The sequence below is a fragment of the Chinchilla lanigera genome, unplaced genomic scaffold (genome assembly GCF_000276665.1).
Source record: "Chinchilla lanigera isolate Chin_1 unplaced genomic scaffold, ChiLan1.0 scaffold00016, whole genome shotgun sequence".
In the NCBI taxonomy this organism is placed as follows: domain Eukaryota; kingdom Metazoa; phylum Chordata; class Mammalia; order Rodentia; family Chinchillidae; genus Chinchilla; species Chinchilla lanigera.
Window position 1 is genome coordinate 22,931,853 of NW_004955417.1, and position 8,737 is coordinate 22,940,589.

Genomic DNA, 8,737 nt, shown 5'->3' on the forward strand with positions numbered 1-8,737 from the left:
GAAGCTTTAAGAGATTCAGGAATGGACAGCTGAGGTGGTGACTGGGTTAGAATGCAGAGATGAATTGGTCTGATAGCTGTGCAGGGTTTCAAGTCTGTCAGTGCTTGGGGTTGTAAATGGTGGTAACTCAAACCAGTTAGTTTACAGGAAATATATATTGGATCAGTTACCAGAAGAGGACGAGGTGATGGAAGTACATGGTGGCGTGTGTGTGCGTGTGTGTGTGTGTGTGTGTGTAATTTTGTCTCAGCACACAAATGGAAATTGGGAACTTTCTTGTAATATACTTGCTACCACTATTACCCATGGAAAAGTTGCAGTAGGAATGAAGACCTCATAAACTAGAAATTCAATGTCAAAATTCAATGTCAAAATTCAATGTCACCCGGTCACTGCCTCCACCTTCTCTATTCTCTTCCCTGGTTCTTTTCACTCTACAGACAGCATTTCTCCACCTGCTGGTAAATGTGGCTGTGGACGTTCACCTCCAAATTCACGTCCTCCAGAGGACAGAGGACTTCCTGCGTTCCCCCGAGAGGATCACTGTCAAGGAAGACACAGGATTGGTTTAGGTGGTTCTGGGTTCTCTTCTTGGACCAGCCCTTCCTTGAGCCTTAGCCTGACCTGCAGCATGAAGGAGAGAGGAAAGGATGAAGACATGGCACCATGTGTGACCACCCCACTAGAGCCATTGAACAGAAGGGAGTACTTCTCCAAAGGATGCTAGAGAGACAAAAATAACATAGGAGAGCTGCAGAGTGAAATATTTTAAAAAATAATTTTCTTGCAAAAGTATATAGGAAGAAGTCTCTTCTGAGGTTACTCTGAATTCTAAAGAAAAATTACTTTGAGAGGAATTATAACAAGGGATTCTGAAATAATTTTTTTTTAAAAAAACATACCACTGTCCGTATTAGATTGCTACAAAAATTTCCACAATAACCTCTGTGGAATAGTTTCTCGTATTGACTGTGGATTTGGAAGTGGAATTTGCTTCAACTGTTGAGACAACGACATGACAGAAGGCAGTTTTGAGACATATTTGTGCCTTGGGTGCTGCCCTCTCTTGCTGCTTTCGACAAGCCCGTCAAGCTTGGGTGACTCTGCTAGATCGGAAGTGACACACGGTCTGGTTTTGTCCATTGTCCTTGACAACAGCTGGCCCAAGAACAGATATGTGTGTGAGACCATCAGCCAATAGCTGACCACAGGCGCATGAGCGAGGGCTCCAATGTTTTCTGATAAGTATGTAGCACATTGTCTGCTAAGTACCAGCAGCCTGAGGGAGACGGTGTGTGTGGAGGATTTGGAGACAATCTTTTCCACTAAGCGTTAAACGTGCGGGTGCTGGTAAGGGGTTGACTAATAATAGTATGGCCTCATGCTGTAGGTACAAAGCAATCAGCATGATCTCATGGGTAGGGGGCAAGGAAGGAGTTTCTCCAACTTCACTGATCACAGAGTTTTATCCCCACCTCAGGAAAGCAGAGACGGAGAGGCAGGGAAAACCAGGCTGTAAGATCCCTGCCTGCTTGACATTTGGACAACAATGATTTGACCTTGAGCATGAGGTGATGCTACACACAGGTGCTTGCATGCCTACGGACACCTCTGTCACCATCTTTGCCGAATGTGTGCTATGGAAGAGCTGAGTTCAGCTGAGTTAGAAGAAGGTGAATGGCATGAGGATGAGTGAGGTCCCCTCAGAAGGCCAGTCCCCCTCAAGACAGGGATCTTGAGTGGGATTATTCTTTGAGAATCAAATTATACACTTGGCACAAAATAGTTAGGCTGATTCCAGATTTGAGCGACTGTGAATATGAGATTATTGTCACCCGTGGGCCAATAAACTCTTGTGGCAGCTGCTCCTCACTCTGGACCCTTGGCCGCCCCCTCTGCCGGTGCTCCTGGACATGAATGCCTCTAGGAGCACCCTGGGAGCATCAGAGGACACTGGAAACCTGCAGCTCTTTCCTCTAGAACTTCTTTCCCAACTTGTGGTACTGAGGATGCAATTCAGGCCCTTGTGCATGCTAGGTAAGCACTCTACCACTGAGCTACACCCTAGTCCTTTTAAACATTTAATGTGAGACAGGATCTTGCTACAAGTAAGGGCTTGTGCTGCTGAGCTGTATCTCTGGCCCAGAAAGCAAAGTTTTATACCAATAATTACTGTAGGGACTTACAGCCGCAACCAAGGATTCCCCTGTATTTGGCCACCTATCTAAACTCGAAGGGGTTCCCTTCCAGATGGTCAGTGTGCCACCTGAATCGGGGCCCTGGCTATTTGTTTTAATGCCCTATTACACGTGCAAACCGGCAGGCATCTTGCTCCAGCCTTGGCAGGTGAGGCAGGAACCCGCTTGGTGGTGTTGGGAGAGGGTGGGGAGCCATTGTTCCACAGAGAACCCTCAGCCACAGGAGATGATGGACAGTGGATAAATTACTCTCCCTTCCTTGGTAGATTTCCCCTTCTTCATTTCTTAAGGCAAAACAATGAAACTTAAATACTCCAAGAATTCACACCTTACCCTCAAGACCAAAACCTGCACACCCTGGTGGCTATGTAGGACTTCTTTCTGGCTGTATGTCACACTGAATCCAATACAAATTCATCTTGGCTCGATTGAGAGCCACACACCGGCTCGGGGGCTTCTGAGATTGGACGAGGCTTCCCGAAGCTGATAGTCAAGCAGTTAGGAGAAGGAAGCAGGTGAATGACAGCATGTTGTAAAGCGTTTCCTCAGAGGTATGAATAATAGATGTGGACCCAGAAGACAAAGGGAAAGAAGTTGAGGGAACTAAAGGAGGGTTTACATTGTTGGAGAAGCTGTTCTGATTCTCTTACCAAATTTCCTGAAAGTGCAAGTTCTGTGAGGGAAGGAGTGCGTCTGTTCTGTTCAGATCGGCGCACCCAGCACCGCAGTCCTTCCTCACTCAGGGCAAAGCATTTCATAAGCACGAGTGGCCTGAAAGTCAGCTAATAGCCCAGCGCGGCGTGGGCCACACACTGTGCTGGTGTTAGTTAATCCTCACGGGAGCCTTACAGGTCCCTCAGCGCAGGGCGAGACTGCTCCCAGGCCCGTGTTCTCAAGCGCGAAGCCAGACTCACTCAATAAAGCCAAGCTGTGCGCTGTGCTGCCCACGGCTGTTGATGGGTTTATTACCCGCCCCTCGGTGCCCTTTCTCTTTTTCATAGCACTTAGGAGACCGTCGTCAGCAGCTGGGGTAATTAGAAGAGGACATGGAAAGCCCTTTGGACAGATGCCTTCTGGAAATAACCTTGCACCAGTTTGCTCAGCTTGGAAAGCTTGAATTGTATGAAACTTTCCTACTGAACAGCTGTCAGCCAATTGAGAACTAATTAGTTCTAGAGCATAAGTAATAGCTGATCACAGAGGGCACCTCCTCCTGTACTTGGGGTGCCAGATGTGGCCAACTATTTGAAATGGCATCTCCGAGGAAGAGGCTGAATGCCAGGATCTGAAAATACCATCTAGGAATTGCCTGCCTTGGATTCTGTGCCTGAGACCAGTGAGGACCCTGGGCTGAGATTCTGGCCCGGGAAACTCCCAGCTCCCACAGGCCTCCTCGGCTCATGAACTTCTCTTTGGGCTTTGGAGATTTGTGAGATGAGACTTTTGTCTACAGGTTTCTATTTTTCAAGTCCTGCTTCTCAGAAGACCTTTCCACTGGGTTGAGGATGCTTATAGCAAGGTCACTCCAGTAAGTTGGGGAGGGGCTTTACCTGAAATGTAAAGTCAGGCAGAGTGCTTCCCAGGGGCTTGGGGAATCCAATAAGGGCTTTGGAAGAAATTAAAGTTCTTAAAGACGAAGCATGCATTGTCCCTAAATGCCACATTTTAAAATCCCTTTATCGCTGGATGGACATGGGGGCTGTTTCCAAGATCTACCTGTTTTGAATTAATTAGGCTGCTATAAACATGGGTGTGCATGTACCACTGTGACAGGATGTCTTCAACTCTTTTGGAATGATACACAGTGGAGATCTGTTCTGCTATAAAGAAGGATAAACTTGAGTTATTCCTAGAAAACAGAGGCAACTTGAGACCATCATGCTAAGTGAAATGTCAGACACACCACAAGTTTAAATATCTAGGTGTAAATGAATTAAATGTAGAAACAGTCTACCTTTAATGACTATAAATGAATTAAAGTATAAGTAAATTAAAGAACAAAATAGAAGATAGTAGGAAATGAGATAGATCTTTTGCAAATGGGAAGGGGATGAGGAGATGGAGGGAAGAGGAGGAAGAAAGGGAATCTCAATGTTCTTTTGCTTTGCATTTCTCTGATGGCCAAAAATGCTGAACATTTTTTTCGTGTACTTATTGGACATTTGTATTTCTTCTTGAGAAGTGTCTTTATTTCTACTGCCCATTTTTTGATTGGGTGTTTTATTTTTGGCAGTCTAGTTTTTTTGAGTTCTTTATATATTCTAGGTATTAGTTCTCTGTCTGAGGAATAGCTGGCAATTTTCCTCCATTCTGTAGGTTGTCTCTTCACTCTGTTGATTTCTTTCTTCACTGTGCAAAAACATTTTGATTTAATGTAATACATTTGTTGAGTCGGTATGATTTCCTGTGTAACTGGGGCTCTGCTCAGAAAGTCTTTGCCTATGCATACCTATGTCTTCAAGTTTGATCAATTTTTTTCTTCTAGTATTTCTGTTTTTACAGGGTGTCTAGAATATGTCTAGAAACACTTTGATTTGATTTTTTTTTACAGGGTGAGAGAGATAGGTCATTCTTCTGCATGCGGATACCTGGTTTGCCCAGCATCATTTGTTAGAGAGGCTGTCTCCAGAGAACTGGAGAACTGGAGAACTGGAGAAGAAGTTTTGAGTTGGGAGCTGAGAGAGGCTGTTGAGAAGCTGTTAGAGAGCTGCTGCTTCTCTCGAGCTATCCAGCATTTATTATTCTCTTGGGCTATCCAGCATTTACTATTGGCCCCCTTGTGAAAAATCACCTGGGTTAAGGGGCTTGAGGTTGTTTCTGTCTATTCTGTTGGTCAATATGTCTGTTTTTGTGCCAGTACCATGCTGTTTTTACTATTATGGTTGTACCACACTTTCTTTTACCAATTTTTTTGGTTGATGGGCACCTAGGTTGTATATTTTGGCTATGGTGAATAGTCCTGCAAGAACACGGGAATGTAGGTGTCTCTTTAATATTCTGATTTCATTTCCCTGAGAAAGATGCTTAGTAGTGGGCTTGCTGGGTCATATGGTGGTTCTAGTTTTAATTTTTTGAGGAACCGCCATACTATCATCCATAATGGTTGTACAATTTTCATTTCCGAATGGATAAGAGTTCCCTTTAATCTGCATCTTCTATGGTAAACCTCCAATTTTGCAATTCTTGGTCTTTTCTCAACCAGCAGTTGAATTGTATCTGTGGTGTACTGACAACTGGTGGTCAACTTGTGACACCCAGCTGAACTGAATCAGCATGGTGCTGGGTGTGGGAGGCCCTCCTCGGGAGTATTGCCAGCAGCATAAGAGGCAGAACTGGAGAAGAAGGTTTTGAGGCTGTTGGGAGCTGAGAGAGGCTGTTGAGAAGCTGTTAGAGAGCTGCTGGTTCTTTTGGGCTATTCTGAATATTCTTGAAGACCTTGTCATGTTGGCTTTCTTGATGAACTCAGCTGTTCTCATTGGAGGAAGAGCTCAGGACCTCATTGTCACTGTGAATGGCTGTAGTTCACTTTGGGGGAGCTCTGGTCCTTACTTTGAGCATCGCTTCTGCCTCTGGAGGGGAAGATGGTGCACTGCTCAGTCTCTTGGAGAAGCTTGTCCAGTTGGCTTTCCTGATGAAAACTTGACTTTCCTCATCATGGGAGGAGATCAGGACCTCACTGTTGCTGAGGATGGCTGTGGAACTTTTCAGGGGAGCTCTGGTTCTTACTGTGAGTGTCACTTCCTGGCTTCAGTGTGGATTCCTCAACTTGCTAGCACAGATCCTTCATCCTGCTGGCAAAGACTTTCTAGCTTCCACCACTGACCTTTGGGCCTTCCCAGTGCAGATCTGTGAAACAGGAGACATTGTCATGGATTCTAGGCCTCCAGCTGGACTCATGCAGGACATTACCTTGGGATCCAGGCCCTCGGTTGGATTCTTAAGTCTTTAGTGTGTGATCAGATTTCCTGCACTCTTTGCATATGATTCTTTGGGTGACTATTATAAAATAATCTTATAAAATATATGTCCTGTAATATATTGCTCCCCTTGCAAAACCTCAAACTACAATAGTATCCCATACATGTGCATGAGCAGATGCTGTGTCCACCCTCCACCCCCTTATATCCAGTTCCCCACTCCCCTTTCCCAGCCTTCTACCGCACCCCTGAGGACTTATTTCCGCTACATGCCTGACCCACGTACATGTCTGATCCATGTACATGTCTGTACTCATGATCTGAAGAACAGCGGAAGTGAGCAGATGCTCTCGGCCAGGTTCCAGAGATAAGAACCTTTCTCTTTACAACAGCCTAGATTTGGAAGCAACCTAAGCATCTGTCAGTGGATGAGTACAGCAAGAAAATGTGGTTTATGTCCACAGTGGAGTATCATTCGGCCAGAAAAGGATGAAATGCAGCAACATGGATGAGCCTGAAAGACATTCTATCCAGCAAAATAAACCAGGCTCCAAAAACCAACCAACTCACAATCTTATTGATAAGTGGAATCTAAAAAAGCTGATCTTAAGGAAGAAGAGTGCAAGGATTACCAGAGGATGGGGGAAGGCGTGGGGTAGGGAGAGGTCGGTCAAAGTGACAGAGAGCAGGAAGAGGTTCCAGCATTCTCCAGTTAATAAGGCTGAATATCTCCAACAGCTAGAGAAATTGTGAATGCTTTCATCACCAAGTGATAATTGAGTGATGGTTACGCTAAAAACCTTGATCTATTACACAATGTGTGCATGGATAGAAGCATCAAATTGTACCCTGTAACATACTATAGAAATGACCCCTGAGATTATAGCCTTAAATTGTACCGTGTAATATGTAAGATTCCATGAACTGAAGAGCGAGCCCGCCCTCCCTGTGCTGACTTGCCGGTTAAGCCTAATGGAAAAGTCTGTAGTGTGGGGGCAAAACAAGGCAGGAAAGGAAGGCAGCGCGAAGTGGGTCCTCATCTTTAAAACTTCTTTGTCACTCACTAAGGCCCTAGTGCCCAGCTACGGGGAGACCGTGCCCAGGGCTTGCTTCCCGTTCCTGTGGAACACGGCTGGCTCGCCGCACATGGCCCTTGGCTTGGTTTCCAGAAAAGGGGACTGAAAAGTAAGTTATTCTTCAAGGACTCATAAACACCATTTGCTTGTTGTGACAGTGTGAATTTAATGGAAACAGGAAGCTTAGGGACATAGCTGCACACTTCCTGATACTTTCAAAGTGCTTTGTTCTTGCTTATTCACGGTGTTTGTCTTAATCCCCATAAAGCAGGTCTTGCTACTCGATTTTATGGATGAGGAAACTGAGGTTCAGAGAGGTGAAGAGGTTTGCTCAGGGCACAGTTGGCGGACAGCTGGGCTTTCAGTCCAGAGTGCGTGGGTGTGAAGTCAGTCATCCATCCGCCGGGACTAAGGTGACTGTTTTTTAAACATGCTTCAGGAGAAATACTGATATGAGTAGACACGTATAGTGCCTTATGTTAACCGACAGGTCATACAACTTCTGAAACTGGACAGGGTTTCCAGGTGGGGTGGACGTCCTACCTGCCTTCAGGCTGGGATTTCTTCACAGCTGGCTACTGAAGGACCCTTCTGAATTCTAAGAATCTGTGATTATCTTGCGTAACTGTTAGGAGGATTCTCAAAGGATGTTTTACATGCCTTTTATTTTTGCATGCGGTGGACCGAAACCGGGCCTTCCACATGGTAGGCAAGCACCCTACCATCGAGCCCACCTCCTGAGCCTTTAAAAGACGTCTTAAAACCTAAACTTCCTAAAATGGCACAAAAGCATTGCTAATTAACTACAAGACGTTTAGTGTTCATTTCAGGAAGCTCCAAGAGCACTTAATCAGGAAATCAGACCTCGTATGAGGTGTGGGTCAGAATTTCCCATGAGGAATTTGTACTTCTGGATAAATCTAAAATGGGGAGAAGGATTTAGACGGTGTAGGAGGCGGGCAAAGGGCACTGCAAAGGGGAGGGCCTGAGAAACGGGGGTGGGGGCTCCCGGCACCTCGGTGTCCCCAGTATGCGCGTCGTTTTAGTCTCGTCTCTACGTGGCATCCCCATCTGTCAGTTCCTTTTCAAAAAACCTCATTTTGTTCTGGTATCAACCCCTTGCTTTAAACATTTTTAACCGCCGACATTTACTGCGTGGCTGGCTTTACGCATGCTCCGTGTATTCTTTCCTTCACCTGATTTCCACAAAACTGCACATGTTCAGACCCATACTTTATAAGTGAAGAAGTACTGAGACCCAGGCACCCCGAGGGTAAGCTGGAGGCTGAAGCCTCAAACCCTGGTCCACAGAACTGCAAACACCAGGTCTCTTTCCAGGTGACCTGTTAGTAAAGTCAGGTCACAGCGGCAGTGTCAGCGATCACTGTCACAGTGGGTTACCCAGACCGCGACAGGAAACTCAGCGTGCTCTTTCCACCCAAAACCACTGTGTGCTCCAATAAGAGCCAGAGGCATTTCACAGGGAGTGAGGGCCACATACCAGCGCGGTGGGGGGGCTCCCTGGTGCCCACAGGTGGGCAGCAAT